Raw genomic sequence first — 19,320 nt, 5'->3', positions numbered from 1 at the left:
AAGAACAGTATCAATCATCCTTGATGGGATTGGAAACTGTGGACATCCAGGAAGAGGAGGTGGATCCGGGAAGAACTAGAAAGATAGACGAATATGGTCAAATACATTGTAGAAGTTCTTGGAGAATTAATTGAAAAAGGCAGCATTTTTATTAAAGAGTATAGTCAAATGTAGACCTTTATTTTCTAGATTTCTTCATCCATGCATTTTTGTAGCCATTCATAGGCATTATATAGTGAAACAGCTGTGTCGTTAGTGGCACGCTCAATATCTGATTGGATTGAAGCCACCTTCATTTCTGTAACTAGAAATATAAGAAAGCAGAAGTGAAATAAACTGCATTCCATCTTGTGAGATGGCTTTATTCCTTCCTTCCTTACTCAATCCCTCTTCAGGCTAAGCTTGTGACTCCTGGTTTCTTAGAGGATGTAGGAGTTCATTCTCATGCCCATCAGCTCAGTAGTGCTTGGTATTGTGACCTCATTGAAGAGAAAGCTATGCTTTTTTCACTCCCTGGGAATCTCAAGAAGCACGTAGCTGGAATGAGGTCTTTGATCCATTTTTATTCAATCTGGTCCTTCTTTTACAAACCAGGACTCCATCAGTTATTATGGAACTGACAGAGGCTGCAGATGATTCCAAAGCTCCTGCTACCAGTCCTGTTTTGCTAATCAAGTGTTTTGTAAGTTCTCATGTAAGAGTTTATAGTCCTGTTAGTTGACAGGGTTTCCCACACACAGTTTTTAAAAGACAAGGTCTCTATGTATAGCCCTGACTGACCTGAAATTAGTTATGTAGATCTGCCTGCCTTTGTCACCCTAATGCTAGGAATAAAAGTGTGCATCACTGTTCCTGGCATATGTATGTTTTTTAATTATTATTTTAAATTATTGTTTCATCATTATTATGGATATCAATGCCTTGTGTGCTAGGTAGAAATCAAAAGCATTTCTTCTAATAGAATATAGGCTATATTTTTCTTTTGCCTCCAATCTGAGTGTGCAGTTTGAGTTAATATCTACTGATAGCAACTGATCAAATATTTCTTTGGCATGACTACAAGAAGGAACAAAAATGATGTGGTAAAATAAGCAATGGTTCAATCTCTTTAATGAGACTGTAAGAGTATGTAAGTTATACTCAAGCTGTGATTAGTTATAAGCCATATATATCATATTTCCTGAATTTTTATTGTTTTAGCAAAAATGAGAAGATTTCATGAAGGAAAAGGAAATGGCTGTCCCTCTGTCATGGGCATTTCCCCCCATTTTTTCTTGGTGAGGTTCATGATTCTGAATTTTGAAACTATAGTGTAATCAAACAGAATGTGTTCAGTTTATTCTGAGAACTGAGCCTCATGTTAGAATCTAAAGAAATATCCGAGACACAGTTCTTGATTTTTAAGGAGCAATAACCAGGTAAACAATAAAGTTGCACCAATAAAAGTATTAACATGCCACAAAGATGGAAATAATTCACCAGAGAGGGTGTACTTTGAAGAACACATAGGGTTTTACTTACAAAGAAGTCAACAGAGGGGCATTATGAATAATCATCGTACAGAATCAGTTTAGATATAGTATTGGAGTAATAGTGTGTGTTCAGAGACATCTAAAGAACTTTCACTAGTCGCTGGAGGGACACCTGTCAAGAGTAATGATAGAGAAGTACTAGGAAGCATTGCCAAAGAATGAGCAAGGCAGTAGATTGACAAAAGCCCATTAGAATGCATTAAGTTTTCAGCATTATGTTACATGTGAGGTGTGAAACAAGAGACTTCGCAGACTTCATGGTGCTGCTCTTAATCATTTATGACCAAGCTGACACTGAGAAGGCAAACCAATACAGATGGAGAAACTAACATGTGAGTTTGTAGCTAGTGCTACATTGGCTTGAAGTGTAGTTTGAATTCAAATAAGATACAAAAATCAATGTAATCTGGAATATCAAAGAGTTACAGAAAGAGTTGAGCTGGTCCTTGAACAAAGCACAGGCTTGAGTCAATAGTCCTTAACTGAGATGAGCACTACCCCCTAGTGGACATACAGAGATGTATGGGTATCACTGTCTTTGTGTGCTTTTGCACATGCACTGCACACATGCATGTCCTCTTAAAAATTAGAATATATTCACTGTACATAGTACTGCATATAGACAGTCTATTTCAGTTATAACAGGTCATTAGATCATGCTAATGACCCCCTCAGTCCTCCATTTATTTTTCCCTCACCCTTCTGTCCTCCTGTTAGTCTCCTCTTTCCTATCATCTCTTATGTTCTACCATCTATGTATCTATTTATTTATATATGTATGTATGTATGCATCTATCTATCACCTATGTATCTATCTATCATCTATCAATAATATATATGAATAAATGGCTTATGCATTTATAAAATAAAGGACACACTAATAAATTAAAATACAGCAAATTGGTTCAGACACTATATAAATCAATACGGAGGTTCTTTAAGACAATAAAATTAGAATTTGCATTAGATCCAGATATATACTATTCTGACTAGTCGTGTGTCAACTTGACATACAAACTAGAATCATCTGAAAGGAGGAGCCCTCAGTTGAGAAGATGTCTCCATAAGATCTGGCTGCAAGACATTTTCTTAATTAGTAATTGATGGGGGGAATATCCAGCCCATTGTGGATGGTTCCATCCCTGGGTTGTCTGTACTGGGTTCTATAATAAAGCAGGCTAAGTAAGCTATAAAAAACAAGCCAGTAAGCAACTTAGTAAGTAAGACCCCTCTATGGTCTCTACATCAGCTCCTGCCTCCCAAGTTTGAGTTCCTGTCCTGATTTCTTTCCACAATCAACAGTACTGTGGAAGTGTAAACCAAATAAATCACTTCCTCCCCAACTTGCCTTTTGGTCATGGTATTTTGATGCAGCAATAGAAACCCTAACTAAGAAACCTGCTTTCTGAGCACATAGCCAAAGGACTGCACAATACACCTGCACATCCATGTCTATTGCAATGCTATTCACAGTAGTCAAGTTATGGAATCAGCTTAGGTGTCTCCAACAGATGAATAGAGTTTTATTCAGCTACAGAGAAAAAATGAAATTGCATCTTTTGACGGGATATAGAAAGAACTGGATTTAACTTTAAATGCCACAGTGGAGGGGAGGATAAGGGTTGCTTTATGCATCGTTTGGACAAGGATGGTAAATGCCTAGCAAAGCACAGGAGTTCCTTATTGAAGAATTGTCTTTTTCAAAATCTGAAAGTGCTCCAAGTATGCAGCCCTAAGTAGACAAGCAGAGGACAAAGAGCAGATTTCAGAAACTGAGAACAAAACAAATACAACAATCCTAGCTATATAACTCTTGGTCAATAGGAAATTTTAATTTGATGAAAAAAAAGAGACTTTCTTCCTTTAAAATGCTTATTAACATTCTTTTCCCCCAGAAATAACATGATTAATTAGTTGTTTTGTACAGAACTGCAGTTTTACATACTATCAAGGGTTAGACATTGCAAGTTGTCCTCTAACCAGAGCCCAAGTCTGCCATCACCTCAGGTGTGGGTTAACTTAGGCATGACCATCTTGGTGCTCCACTGGGCAGAATTTATCTGCTATCCTGACAATCCACTTCAGGGTATGTGGTGGTTTGGGTAAAAATGGACCCCATAGACTCATAGGGAGTGACATTGTTATGGTGTGACCTTGTTGGAGTATGTGTGACCTTGTTGGAGTATGTGTGACACAGGAAGTGGATTTTGAAATTTCAGAAGCTCAAGCCAGGCCCAGTGTCATTCTCTTTTCCTGCTGCTGGATGTAGGACTCCAACCTGCTTCTCTAGTACCATGTCTGTCTGCATGCTGCCCTGTTTCCTGCTGTGACAATGATGGACTAAACCTCCGAACTGTAAGCCAGCCCCAGTTAAATGTTTTTCATGATAAGATTTGCCATGGTCATGGTGTCTCTTCACACCAATAAAACCCTAACTAAGATAGGGAGACTGAAACTCTGTTGAGCTCAGCTGTTTCTGCCAGTCTTTACACCCCACAGCTTTGTCAGCTATTAGTTTTCATTGGCTTCCTTCTCTGGGCATCTCAGCTTCTTCCCCTATATCTAACAGATAAATATCTACATCTCATATTCAGAGTGCCCAGGATTGTGAATCTGGACAGTTTGGCATATAGGCACCCTCTCTAAAGCAGCAGCTTTGGGGACCCTTGAATGACTTATAAAGATTGTTTGCCAGGGCCTTGAGTTAGTTTGTCTCTACATTAGTTATATGTGGATAAAATGATATAGCCAAAGCACAGAGTAGGCAAAACTATGCAAAAGAAAAACAGACAAACGAATGAACAAAAAACCCAACCCAACAACCCAAACTGGGCTACAAGACCAACAAATGTAACTTTTCAAAATTTCAACCCTTTGGCAAACCTATATCTTCAAAAATATTTACATAACAATCTACAACATTAGCAAAATTGCAGTTAAGAAGTAGCAGCAAAAATAATTTTATGGTTGGGGTCACCACAACATGAGGAACTGTATTAAAGGGTCACAGGAAGGTTGGGAACCACTGGTGCAGACTAAAATAAGGAGGTTTAATTGAAGTAGATCTTTTTCTTTTTTAATATTAATTGCAAATTTTTTGGTATATTAGCTCAGGCTTGTTATCAATTAACTCTTTTTAAAATTTTTTTTGTTGAAAAAATTTCTGCCTCCTCCCTACCTCCCATTTCTCTCCTCTTCCTCCCACTCCTCTCCCCCCACTCCATTCCCCCTCCCTCTTGAGTCTGAAGAGCAGTCCTGATTCCCTTCCCTGTGGGAGGTCCAAGGCCCTCCCCCCTCCATCCAGGTCCAGGAAGGTGAGCATCCAAATAGGCTAGGCTCCCACAAAGCCAGGTCATGCAGTAGGATCGAAACCCAGTGCCATTGTCCTTCGCTTCTCAGAGAACCACAACTAAGGATAAATCTGAAGCCAGTGTTGTTGCACACACGAGGAAGACATTGTTGTTCATTGAAGACTCTCACATTTATACCCACCCTTGTGCTCACTGTTAATTTCAGAGAACATTATTTTCAAATATAAAGTTCAATAGCCTTACTCTCGCTTCCAATACAATAACTAAAAAACTTAATCCAGATATCTCCCCACTCAGGAACACCCTCCAACCTCCTCTGCTTTAATTTATAATAAGAACCTTTCTGGGAATTAATTGCTAAGTAAAGACATCATGGCTGTGAATGGCTTCACTTTTTATAATGACCTAGGGTCTTGTTTGATGGAAAGAAATATATCTGCCGGGTGATGGTGGCACACGCCTTTAATCCCAGCACTCGGGAGGCAGAGGCAGGCGGATCTCTGTGAGTTCGAGACCAGCCTGGTCTACAGAGCTAGTTCCAGGACAGGCTCCAAAGCCACAGAGAAACCCTGTCTCGAAAAACCAAAAAAAAAAAAAAAAAAAAAAAAAAAAAAAAAAAACAAACCCAGAAAGAAATATATCAATAACCCATAGAAGACAGTTTATAGCCTGCTTGTCTGCCAACCAAATTGAGCCCAGAAATGATTTTCATTTTGGCAGCTTTGCATTTCATTTGAATTATAGTATATATACTATACTATAAACATTTGCATTATAGAGATAGAGCACACCAAATAGTGATGCCAACACTCTACCAACCAGAAGGGCCAAATTGAAGAAAAAGATGTGTACCAGTTCCTAAGAGGAAAAGTATAGGGGCAACAGTGAAAAAAGACAACGCGATGAGATAAAGGTCAGGTGGACAATTTTCTTTGGCTGTGCTTTTAAATGCTTACCTTACACATCTGTTGAGATGGTCATACTTCCTAACCCCAGCTTGACACCTATATGCCAGGGGAGCAGGCTGTCTCTTTCACCCACATGTAGGGCAGGTCTAGTGGGAAAAATAAATGTGCACTTAGAAGTCTAATTAAAACACACGCTGTCAGCAACAGCATCCTGAATGCTCCATTAAACATTTTATGAATGCCCAAAAGCATCCCTGTTCATGTTTGGAGTGGCACATTTTGGCTTTCCTGGTGACAATTAGGATTAGACCCAGGACACTGGAGAATTTGCACTCCATCCCATATGGCCAAGTCTGTAGGTGGATTGTTCTCCTGGTGCTTGAAACTCAATGAAAAAACTCTGGATAGGAATTAGATGAGAAGGATGGAGAATGCAAATGAACACTCTATGGATGACTTTACATTCTGTATGGCTAAGTTATGGGTTGGATTCAACTGTCAGATGGCTATGTATTATTCATGATCAAATTCAGGGTAAAGATAACAGATGGCAAAGGCATATTCATGGTCAAATCATAGTTGTTAGATTAATTATAAATCTACATAAGAATTGGATAATAATAATTTAGAGTGCTCTCAAAAGAACACTGTGCAGATCATCTAATAAAAAGAATTTTTAAAATAAGACGCAAAGGTTATTGGGTGACATTAAACATTTTATGTTGCCATAAGTTATTTTCCAAAAAGACTCCCTAGTAGCATAAAGCATTTTCTGTGTTTTGCTAACCTGTGGCTTATTTGATATAGCTGGTGGTAACAGTGTCACTTCTTTAAGGGACTTCAGATGATTTACACTTAGCCAGAACGTCAGGGGACTAACCAAGCTCTGTGAGACACTAAAAGTGTTTTTGTCTGCATCACCACAACTCATCATGCATAATACAAACAGGCTCCAAGCCCAGATTCTTTATAACTGTAGTCAGCATCCCTGTGCACCAGTTATCTTGCCATTTCCTCTCTGAAACACCCACCCCCTTCTCCCCTACCTGTATTATTCCCCACAATGCTGACCTGTACAGGTTGTAGTAGTGAGCTCTTTCGGTCTTCTTTATTACTACTGATTAGTACCGAGGAGCACAAATATGTATGGAAGGAGGCCGTGAACAGCCCCACAGATCCTACCCTGAAGCATCTCCTCAGACTGGCACGTCTAGCTACTGTTGTTCAGTGACCAGTTTCACATATGTCCCTTTTGGTTGTGGAAGCTTAATGGGTAGATGAGGTTCTCTATTATCAACCCAAAAGTTTCTGCATTATCCTTATGGTTTCCATACATCCTGCACACATTCTTTGTATTAAATTCTCCTCCATTACTCTCTTTGAGGATGCCATCTGTTTCCTACTAGAATCCAGGCTGAAGCATTTCCTAATCGTAGACACATAGAGTCAGAGAGCATCCTGCTGCCCTGGAACATGGAACAGATCTAGTCAATCCTCATTTCACTGATGAAGGAACCGGGGTGGACAGATGTTAGGGAATTTGCTCAGTCATTAGCTGCTATGTGAAAAACTTGGGACTAGAATCAAGATCTAAATTTCTTTTCATTTTTAGTTTGTTTCTTCTCTTCTTCTTTTATGGTTCTGAAATTGAACTCAGGGCATTATGAGTGTTAGGTAAATACTTTACCCCAGACTCATGAGTACATTCTCAAGACAGAATCCTACATAACACATCATGAAATGTGTTATGTAGCAAGAAGACACTAGCTGAAGGTTTAAATCCAGGACAATTAGCCACTAGGCTGACAGGTACTGCAATTGTCCATGTATATAACTGCTTCTACTCAGGGTATTGACAGTTTGATAAAAGAACTCACTTAAGATGTTCGTGATAATAATGTAATTCCTAATGATATTTTATACACGCATAAATTGATGCCCAGTCCAATCATCATCAAAGAGGCTACTGTTGGCAGCTGATGGGAACAGATGCAGAGACTCACACCCAAACATTAGGTGGGAAGAGCCCAAATTGAAGATCTCCATTGCACCCCTTCCTTTGGAGCTCAGGGAACCCTGTGGAAGAAAGGGAAGAAGAAATGTAGGATCTAGAGGAGTTGAGGACACCTCAATAACACAGCCTTGTAGGATGCTTTAATGATACAGAAGAACTTTGGGTGACTGTCCAGGTAGTGAGATGTCTCTGTCAATTCTAGAGTTTTGGAAGTTGCTTACAATGCACTTCCTGTTTACTTAGGTAATATTATATCCATTGGGGGTCTTTGATGGAGCTGAAGAATAGATATAGTTGTAGTTTTCCTTAGTTATGATATAGGGTAAAGTAGATACAAATATTATAGCTTTAATTCTTGATTGATACCTGCTTTGTTATATGTAATTTTACTATGTTAAAGTTAAAACCTTCCTTTTTATTTAAACAGAAAAGGGAAATGGTGTGGGAAGTCCCTCTGTATATGTGTTGCCTTTATTAGTTAATGAATAAAGAAACTGCTTTGACCTGTGATAGGGCAGAATAGAGTTAGGTGGGGAAAACTAAACTGAATGCTGGGAGAAAGAAGGCAGAGTCAGGAGAAGCCATGGAGCCACCAGAGGAGAAAGATGCCAGTTGCCAGCCAGAACCTTGCTGGTAGGCCACAACCCTTGCGGTAAAATATGAAATAGAAATGGATTAACCAAAGATATAAGAGCTAGCTATCAATATGCTTAAGTGATTGGCCAAGCAGTGATTTTAATAGTAATAATAATATTATTATAGTAATAGAACACAGCCTATAGAATCAACTAAGCAGGGCTCATAGGGATTCACAAAGACTGAAGCAACGATCATGGAGCTGGTATGAGTCTGTGCTAGTCCTCTGTGTTTATGCTATGGTTGTTAGTTTGGTGTTTTTGTGGAACTCCTAACAGAGAAATTGGAGGTGTCTCTGACTCTTTTTGCCTGCTCTTGAGACCCTTTCCTCCTGCTGGCTTGCCTCCCCCAGTCTTGAGCTGAGGGTTTGTGCCTAGTGTTATTGTATCTTGTTATGGTGTGTCTGGTGGATATTTTTTTGAGGTCTGTTCTTTTCTGAAGGGAAATGAAGGAAGTGGATCTGTGGGATAGGGAACGTGGGGTGGGAGAAGGGCAGTTGGGGCCAAGATGTATTGAAGAGAAAAGATAAGAAAAGAAACAAGAAACAAAGATAGTTATGATTAAATCCAGAAATCCATATAATCTTGTGCTAGTTTTTCACTAACTTGTCAAATTGACTCGGGAATTTTGCTTTAACTAGTAAACATACTAAAGGGGGAGAACATAAGGAGGAGACTTTAGTTCCCAGTTACTCCTCAAAGACAGGTGGAGGGGATGGGCAGGGGAATGGTTGAATTTAGGAAAGCTAGGTGTCACTTCATAGGCTTCTGGAAGAGACAAAAAGATAAAACAATAACCACCAGTTGAATGTCTGTGTGCAGGAACTGCTCTGAGGGGTTTGTGCTCATTATTTTATGTAATTTTAACCATATCTTCTTTTATGTGAACAGAGTAAAGTAAAAAGAAGGTATACCTGTAGTGAAGGGAAAAGCCTGGCTGAGACTCAAGAGTTCAATGTATGTTCATACTGGGGAACGAACTCAGTGCCCGTGTTTGCTAGGCAAGTGCTCTACCACTGAGATAAATCCCTAAACCCTTATCTATGCTCTTTTGCATATAATTGAGATTCACTATTCCAAATTAATTGTTAGGTATTTAATAGTTTTTCTTCAATCTATTTCTGGAGAGTGATTTTTCGTCTTTTGTATTTATTGTATCCCTATCTTGATATCTGTGCATCTAGTGTAGCGTTCACCTTTTTAATTGCAAGAAGTAGCTTTCATGGGAAAATACTTTTTCTTTAGATGGGATGTTTGATGTCTGTTGGATGGGGAGCTCTGGGTTTTGTTAGAGGGAATTTCAAAGAAAAGTGACTGGTTTCTTTTTAAAGATAACAGTGTCCATGAGTACCTCAATAATTTATACTGTAACAGTTCATGAAAGTAGTTGTGGGATTTTCAGTAGGCAGAGACTTCCAAGGAAAAGTGTTCTCGGGTTTCCCAGAGCTAGTTAAGCCTTCATGCCACTGGGACTCATGAAAGTGACTTCCAGTATCCCTGATGCTTAATGATGATAGGGCCACCTCCAGTTCTGTAAAGCAAAGCACAGGTAATGTTCAGGGCTGTGTCAACAGAAGCCACGCTTTCTTAGACACCTAATGTGAAAGTGATCTTAACTAGAAATTCTGGGTTCACTGGAGGGGTTCTCAGAATATGGCATCATCAGACATAGTTCTGAAGAAATCTTCAATGTCAAGAAATTTTCTATGTTCCACTTATATGTTTCGTACTGGTGTCTGTGACACTAATAATCATATGATTTTACAACAGTCCTCTGGAGTTATTGTGGTCAGCTCTAAAGCTTATACCACAACTAGCTGCTTTTATAGACTGGTATAACTGATATTATACCTTCATCAGGACCCTAGCAGACAAGCATGATTAGTGTTAGGGCTGTTGACACTAATGTCTGTGGTTCAAAGTGGGCCGCATAGGAAATATTCTCTCAACTGCCTGGGGCTTGGAGAGGTGACATTTGGATTAGTGGTCCTGATGTTCATGCCCTTTGAGGTATGGGACGTGGAGAAGACCTCTACTAGATCTTCACCTCAAAGGTAAAATGGGGATGCTAAGGCTTATGGGTACCGTGGCTCTGGAAATCCAGGCCATAGGTGTTAATATCCTAAGATCCCACAGGGAGCTCTGTGCTGAGGATTTTGTTGTTGATAATCTAGCACCACCCAATGTGAAAGTGCTTTTCTGTTGAGCAAACTTGAGTGATGCCAAAGGTTCTTGCCCTAGGGGATGCAGTTCCAAAGCTGGAGAGACCTTCAACAGATGTCCGGTCAGGTGCACATGTTTGTCTGACTTGTGGCTGTTGTTGCCATGTTCTTGGAGCTATGAGGCTCTGCCAACAACTCTCTAGCCCCTTGGAGGTATATAAAGACTATGTCAAAAAAAAAAGAACACGTCAACAAGGAATCCAGAGTAATATCTATAATCTCAAGGAAGTTCCAAGGGATCACCCCTAAATTATGCCAGTAAAATACAGGTGAAGACTTGGCTTTTGGTGACTGGCACTCTTTCTGGGCCTATGATTCCTGATAGGACATTTCCTATATAGGGACTGACTGGCACAATAAAACAGAGTATTGGAATAATATTGACCATCTGAAAGTCATGATCTGAGGAGAAGACTTTTTCTATTTTCCAGGGTATAGGACAGGTGTAAATCAAGGTGGTAGCCACTGCAGCCCCTGTTCCTGAAGCTTCTGATGTGTGAGTTTCCTTCTATCTAATAAGACACCAGTAGATCCAGGGTTTTGGAAGGGACAAGTATTGGATTGCCAGCTCCTAAAATGGCATCTATACTTGGTGTCACGGAGGTACACAGTCAGTAATTTCTCTGGAGTACAAGAGTTGCTTTAGACCATTCAGCACCCTAAACTGGATTTAAAGCTTGTACGTATTGAGGGTCCCTGCTACAGTCAGCATTGCTTTCTGTTTTTGTAAAGGGGTGCCTGGCCATTTGCACGACCTTACATTAACAAATCTGGCTCTATGCTCCAGTCAGGAGTGAGGGTGAAAGTTATAAGTTGCTTTGTTCTTTTCTTTAGGCTGCCTCTTTGATTTTTTTTATTGTTTTAGAGTTCTAATCACTTCTTTGCTATTTCCTGAATTTTCACTCATTGATTCTTATTAAAATGCAGTGTCTTTGTGGTCCTGACACTTCTCTGTGTACAAATGTTGCTTCTGTGCATCCATCTTGGCTCTCTCCTCATTTTCTATTCCCCTTCTTTCCCATCTTTTCCTCCTCTCCTTCTATTCCACTTTGTCGTCTTTACCTTGTCTACAACCAGTTTCTTCTGTTTCCTTCTTCCTCTTCCCTCTCTCATATCCCTCTGCTCCCCTTCCTCTTCCAGGTACACCCTTTATTCCCCTTTACCTCCTCACCATTCCCCTTCTCTTCCTGCCACTCCCTCTTTTGCTATTTTCCTATCTCTCCCAATACTTCTTCCTCTCTCCCTTTTGCTCCCTTCTTTCCTCCTTCATCCCTCCTTCTCTCACCTTCTGCTTACTGTCCCCCCAATGTTGTGCCCTTCTCTCCAGTTCCATGCCCTGGTTTAAAGGAGAAATGAATATGTTTTTCAAAGGTGAAAATTATTTTCTTAGTGTGACATTATAAGTAGTTGCCATCTCTTTTTAACCAAAACCAGCATTTTCCTTGTTCCATTCAATAAACTTCCCTCACTGAGCTGGACAAATGTCCTGTAATTTAACTCCCTTGGGGAGCTTGACTCCAATAAGTGTGCTACAATAAGACCTTGAAAGACTTTGAAACTTACAGATTTCACAGGAGAGGTATTCTGAGGAATGGAGAAACAGAAAGGACTCTGACTTTAATTGTATCTTTTTCTATCTGTGTATGGATTACACTGTCCAGAAAGTCAACAGGTTGAATGAAAGAATGAAGTGTTAGGCTGTTCTCTGTAACTGAGTCTGAATTTTTATAAAGCAGTAGCTATCTTACATGTTCATCTTCATCCTTCCCCTATTCCCCTTACTTCTCCTCCATCCCATTAAACCTAGAAAGAAAATGTAAGCTATAAACCTTTCCGCTGACTTCATAACTCACCAAGATTTGCCTTTCACCCGCATCTGGGCTTGAAAAACACTACTATGGAAGGTTTAACTAAAACCTGTTTTTCTTACATTTCTCCATGGGAAAAAAACAAAACAGCAACAACATCAACAATGCAAACAAACAAAAAACCCTGCCACTAACAACATAAGTGGTTCCAGCAGAATGCTGCATTTTTGGAAGCCCTACCTCGTAGCTCAAGGGTGGCTGAGGACCAGAGTCGATTTCCACAGACTTGTTTGATTAGAAGAACAGCAGCATCGTTTTGCTGTAAAAAGCATCTGTATGCGGCTCTGAGGTCGCAAACCATTCAATCGTGTAGTGCATAGGGGTGTTTAGAAGTGTACAACAGCTGTGTAATGTTTTTCCTTTTTTTCTTCCCTTACCAGAAGTCTATTTTCAACTCAAACTAATTAGAGTTATTCTTCTGACCAAGAACATGGTGGTTATTACTGATCACTGACTTTCCCAAACAACTGACTAGAATCGAGAATTCCAAAATCAGAGAGAGAAAGCTGCACGACAAAACATTTAGAAAAAAAAGTATCATTTGTGGCTGTGCTGGCTAGGAACTAGGAGCAAGCATTATTTTAGTCTATTGAAGGGAGCCGTCCCAGTTCGCACTGTTAATTGTATCTCAGTCCTGAAAATAAGTGAATGAATATGGACTTGATTTCATTGCTGGTATGAAGCATACTAGCTGTTTCAAGGGTAGGGGAGCTGGCTCAGTGGGTAAACAACCTGCTGGGCAAGCATGAGGAATCCACAAAGATTGCTAAGTTACTCCACATATGTAATCCCAGTACTCCCATAAAGAGGGGAGTCAGGGACAGGAGAATTCCCAGAAGCCCAGGGCCAACTCTGGCATACACAGGAATGAACAAGAGACCCTGTCTCAAATTAAGTGGAGGTGAAAACAAACATCTGGTTGTCCTTTGACCTCCACATAAGCACTGTGGAAAACACGGGCTTGTGCTTGCCCAGAAACATGAACAAACAGAGATGAAAAAGCAAACAGAAATAAATCTTTCAAGCATTTGCTTGTGTGGAATTAAACAATGGAAAAGATGTTGCTCTGAAAACGAGAACCTAGACAATAAAGTTAAAAGGAAGGGAAGCCTCCTGTGAAGTTCTCAACGTCTCCATGAGATGCAGGTTGTACCCCACAGTGTAAACCAATGACATAAATTACCAATGTTCTAATACTTTAGGACAGAGGTTATTTTATGTCTGTGTGCCCTTTAGTACTTGACATTGAGTCATATGCATAACCGAAGCCCAGCAAATACACGTTGGTGGTTACGAGCTTTCACCTTCCTCAGTATTCCAGCAGGTGTCTGTTTCACTATGGAGGAAAAGCCACCTCCCAGCACCTGTTTCAAAGCCTTGATGCCAGTTACATAGTGGTAAGAAACCACGTTCACATGCAATGAAGGAAACACGTCAATGCCCTTGTGCTTAATAAGAAAAGAAAATGGAAGTTATGGACCACAAAGAATCAGTGCATTGGTAATAGAGAAAGCAATATTTTTCAGCAAACTAGGCCTTCTCACCTCTCCTTTCAAAACTAAAAGAAAAATCAACATTTACAATGTTTACAAGTTGAGTATAAAGACGGGTACTGACTTAAACCAAACTATAATTTTCAGCATATTGTTTAAAATTCCAAGTTATCAGGGAATCCATTATTATCAGGGAATTCTGCAGAAGATGCTTTGATGGGGGATATATTGGCTTGTTTTGTCAAATTGATACAAACTAGAGTTGTCTGGGAAGAGGACCCTCAACTGAGAAAATGTCTCCATCAAGTTGCCTGTCTGTAGAGCGTTTTCTTGATTAACGATTTACTGGTAGAGCCCAACTCACTGAGTACAGTGCCACCCCTGGGCTGGTGATCCTGGGTGGTATAAGAAAGGGGGCTAAGGGAGCCCTGGTAAGCAAGTCAGTAAACAGAATCCCTCCATGGTCTTTGCTCCACCTCATGCCTCTAGGTTTCTGCCCCAACTTCCTTTCATTGAAGGCTATAAAGTGTAGTAAATTGTTTCCTCCCAAAATTGTTTTTGGTCATGGTGTTTTATCAGAGCAATAGAAATCATAAGTAAGATAAGGGGTGGAGCCTACACAAGGGATAAAACTATACGCCTGTGAGTATTAAGATAATTATTTAGAATGCAGTTAGCAATTGTACTGGTTTAAGAAATTTGCATACTGGCTACTCCTCTAAGATCCATGACATCACCAGCCACATGTGGTTGGCTAGGTTATAGTACCAGGCATGTTTCCCCTTCTGTTAAGCAGGCCTCCAGTCCAATTTGAGAGCTATTGGTTACTCCCAAGATCTGAATGTCCCTATTGCACCATTAGGACCATCTTGCTATGCTGATTGTTACTGTGGTCCACAGACATAATAACTGAGAATGATTATTAATTGCTTCCCCTTATTAGTAGCCTTCATATCAGCTTCATATTTTTTTATTACAAATGAGTTATAGTATCCCAGAAGTTCTGAGGTTTTGATGTTATATGCTTATAGATTAAACTTTTGTGACTTGTCTTCTTAAGATTATGCAAGTTAACTCATTGAGTTATAGCTTTCATTTACCAACTGAAGATTTGCCAATTATTATCTCTTCATGAATTAATTTTATTTTATTTTATTTATATTTGCTCCATTGAGAATTAAGATTAAATGAATCATAGTACTTTCTCATCTATGTTTTGAACTTTCATATTTTAAACTTTCATATTTTCTATCTCTTTGTGCAAGGCTACTTTCTATGTACATGTTGTCTGGCCCATGAGTTTGTCACTCTGTCCACACATTTTAAAAATTTAGTTGTTATCTTTAATAATTCAGCTAAAATATTTGAGAATTGAGTGTTAGTTTGTTTTGTAATTTCTATGAACGAATTTATTCCACAAGTCTGTGTATGAAGGTAGTAGTGAGGAAGTTGCTATTTCTTGCTTGTTATTAACCTGCTTAACTAAGCTAGCATGTGAAACCTAAAATATTTTAAAGAAATGAAAACAAATGAAGACAGCACTTTTTTTTATTATAGGTACACTCCTTGCAATATTTTAGACATTTTTACAAAGAAAATATTGCTTATTTGAAATTCAAATGTAACGACTTGCCTTATGTTTTTATTTGCTAAATCTGAAAACTCTAGGAAATGTTGAATGCTTGTATAAATAATCTGACATCATCCTTACTCATTACCAAACACTGAAAGGCATGTTCTGTTAGTTTTTGGTAACCATGTATTTCTGGATTTAAATATGTGTCAATAACACATACTGGATTCTTTAGATATATACTGATTTTGCCTCTCAGAGAAGCCTTCCTGCTTTCCAAGTCACACTTGTGGATTCTGGGTGACCTGTGTATATTTTTATACTTTTCAAAGTCTTAGCAACTAAACAACTGACTTCCAATGTTTTCTTAAATACATTTTGTTTACTTACTTATATATGATCTAGCAATGTATTTCAGCAATATAAAGATGGCTTGATATTGAGAAAACACTATTATAAGTAAAACCAACTTATAATTATTTCCATGAATTTTAGGAGGCATCTGGTGATAGTCTGTGTCTCACAGTTTTGCAATGCACAATTCAAGCTGATGACTAAGAAACCTCAGGAATGAATCCTTGTCCCAAGCCTTCCCAATGGGTCATGCACTGTCAACATTGGAAATGTGAAGAAGTGACCTTCTTAGAAGCGCTCAGTTCTGCTGTGCACTGGCCTGTTGCACCCCAGGGATACTCTGAGGCTGTCCTGAGAGTGATGCCTATCCCCAGTAGGATGCAGGTAGCTTCCTTTGTATCTGCACTACACATTTAGTTTCCACAAAAGATTTTTGTCTAAAGAAAATTTCATATTCTTAAGTCACTTAAAAACAAAAGTTTGGAAAGATGTAGGTTTTGGTGCAACAAAACAAAACAAAAAACTAAAAATCATGTTCTCCCAGTTTGAGTATTTCCAATCTTATAGAACCATGGGCTGATTAACTCAATCTCTTTCAGGCTTTTTTCTTTCAAAATAGTAAAGGAGACAACAGATTTACCTTGAGATTTGTTGTGAAGAGGAACTAAGATAATTAATGTAAAGTATTTAATCTACCATCTGGTTCATAGTAAATAAACAGTAAACATTAACTGCTGTACTTATTCATTTGCTCCTAAAACTAATGTTTGACTCAATAATCTGTGAAATTAATATACTTGAGGCCTCATTGATGAAGATGCTTATTCAGTGTTCACCACAGCATGGGAAGGTCAATGTATCGCCGTCTTCTGAGGAAGATCACAGGCTTGGGCAGGTTTGCCATTGTCAGCATCTCTGTCATGGTAAATAGAAGAGCTGAATTTTGAACTCAGGCATCTAGAATGCAAGCATAGTGCTCTTCCCATTCATCTCAGACTGGTTTCTCCAGAGTCAATGGGGAACAAGCTGAGCACAATGTATGATGATATCCCTTACACTTGTCAATCTGCAGATTTTATAGTTTTGTAGAAAAATCTCAGCATTAACTACTCAGTGTCTGTTGGGAGTCATTGTCAATGTGGTCAGTGTAACTGATCTTAGCTTTTAACTTTTAACACATTTTTGAATTTGTTTCAAGAGCTCTGTGATTACTTGTAAGCCCCAGAGGACTATTGCCTGCTGCATTCATCAGTGCAGCTCCTAGGAATGAAGGAAAACTCTGTGCCTCTCACTGCCTGAATGCTTCTGCATTACTTCCCTATCATTTCTGCAGGTTAGTGACCTCAAAAAGCATTCTTTAGCAGACAGGGGATGTTGCTTCTGCTAAATATATTTCATGGCGAATGACACCGAGCCTGAGTTCTTTTCTATGCTACTGAGATGTACACTTTTTATTAATTATTAAGATATTTTATAATTCACACCAGATTTTCTCATTCATTGGAAATAGAAACACTAAATAATTTCACTAGGGATTTTCATCTGGGTGATGAAATTGAAATATTATTTCTTTGCTCAATTTTCTATTTTTATGTGTCACAGTGAAGTGCAATAGAACACCAATCTCTTGTTTTAGTTCATATAATTTTGTTGATGTCTGTATTTGTGTCACTTGTGTATGAATGTGGTGTGTGTGTGTGTGTGTGTGTGTGTGTGTATGAATGTGGTGTGTGTGTGTGTGTGTGTGTGTGTGTGTGGTGTGTGTGTGTGTGTGTGTGTGTGTGTGTGTGTGTGTGTATGTTTGGCATGTCACACAGATTATTTCAGTTAACTTTTTAAAAAAATAATTCCAGAAATGTAGGTCTTATGTCATGTTAAAGACAAGGAAACTTACATAGATCTAATCTACATGGGAAGTAGAAAAAGACAAGATCTCCTGAGTAAATTAGGAGCATGGGGACCTTGGGGGAGGGTTAGAGAGGGAGGGGAGAAGAAGGAAGAAGAGCAGAGAAAAATGTAGAGCTCAATAAAAATCAATAAAAAAGAAAAAAGGATAAAAAAGACAAGGAAACTAAAATTAAGAATGTTACAACTGCCTCCCTGAGGCTCTCCTCCCTGCAGATGAAGATGGACCATGTTATGGGCTTTATTAACTCTATACCCTCACAATGTGAAGGCAAGTTTAGAGGCTGCTTGTTCATTCCTGGCTGTCCAGATTCAAAATAACGACACAAAAACTATAAATCACTGCCTGGCTTATTAGCTCTAACTTCTTATTGGTTAACTCTTACATCTTAATTTAACCCATTTCTATTAATCTGTGTATCGTCATGTGGCTGTGGCTTACTGACAAGGTTCCGGCTCATCTGTCCCTGGTGGTGGCTACATGGTGTCTCCTTGATTCTGCCTCCTTTCTCTCAGCATTCAGTTTAGTTTCCCCCACCTTCTTTTAATCTGCTCTGAGCAGGCCAAGGTAATTAAGGTAGATTAATCAATGGTAATCATAGCATACAGAGAGGAATCCCACATCAGACAAGCAAGGTTAAATCTCTGCTGTACACAGAAGAATAAGTTAGAGTCCAGTGGAAATTTTAAATGTGGTAATATTTTAGCATTTATCAAGGACTTTGCTTGTGTTACACATCGGGAAGCATTTTACATACACTGACTAATATATTCAAGAGATCCTTGGCATAAATATCTTAAAGTCAAATTGCAGATAAGAAAACTAAGATGTAGAACTTTCAGTTGGTTACCACACTTCACCTTTAGGGCAGCTGAATCTCCTGTGTGGCTGAAGGTGTCTTGTTCCTCCCAGGAGGATATATCTAGTGATACTGTTTCTAGCCATAATCTCCTTGCTGCTTATCCTGCCTGGTTCTGATTTTGTGCCGCACTTTGGATGCTCTTGTACAAACTTTGTGTTGATCTAGTCTAGAGGGCTTGGTGTCTGATTTGTCATCCAGGCTTATCAACCTCATGCTTTCTGGAAATAAGCTAGAATATTTGCCGCTGTAATTGACTGTTAACTTAGTGTAGTCATACTCTGGGGTTAAAGATCCTCATCATTATTTATGCCTGGCAATGCTTAAGCATACATGGGCATGGGCAGCCCATTTATGACAGTTTTCCAGTGGTTCCTATCCTGAGAAGTCCTAGATGCTTGTATTATTGTCATACCCAGTGTCACACAGTGTTCCTTTATGCTGTCTATCCAGTTTTTTTTTCCAAGACATGGTTTCTCTGTTGCTTTGGAGCCTATCCTGTAACTAGTCCTTGTAGAACAGACTGGCCTTGAGCTCACAGAGAGCTGCTTGCCTCTATCTTCCAAGTGCTGAGATTAAAGTCATGTGCCCCCACCGCCTGGCCTATTCAGTGTTTTTTGGCCCTTCCTTTTTGCTTTATTCTGT

Source organism: Microtus oregoni, unplaced genomic scaffold (genome assembly GCF_018167655.1).
Source record: "Microtus oregoni isolate MIOR12 unplaced genomic scaffold, Mior012 000036F_ref0000092, whole genome shotgun sequence".
Taxonomy (NCBI): domain Eukaryota; kingdom Metazoa; phylum Chordata; class Mammalia; order Rodentia; family Cricetidae; genus Microtus; species Microtus oregoni.
The sequence above is the reverse complement of the archived record's forward strand: the minus strand, read 5'-3'. Positions refer to the sequence as shown.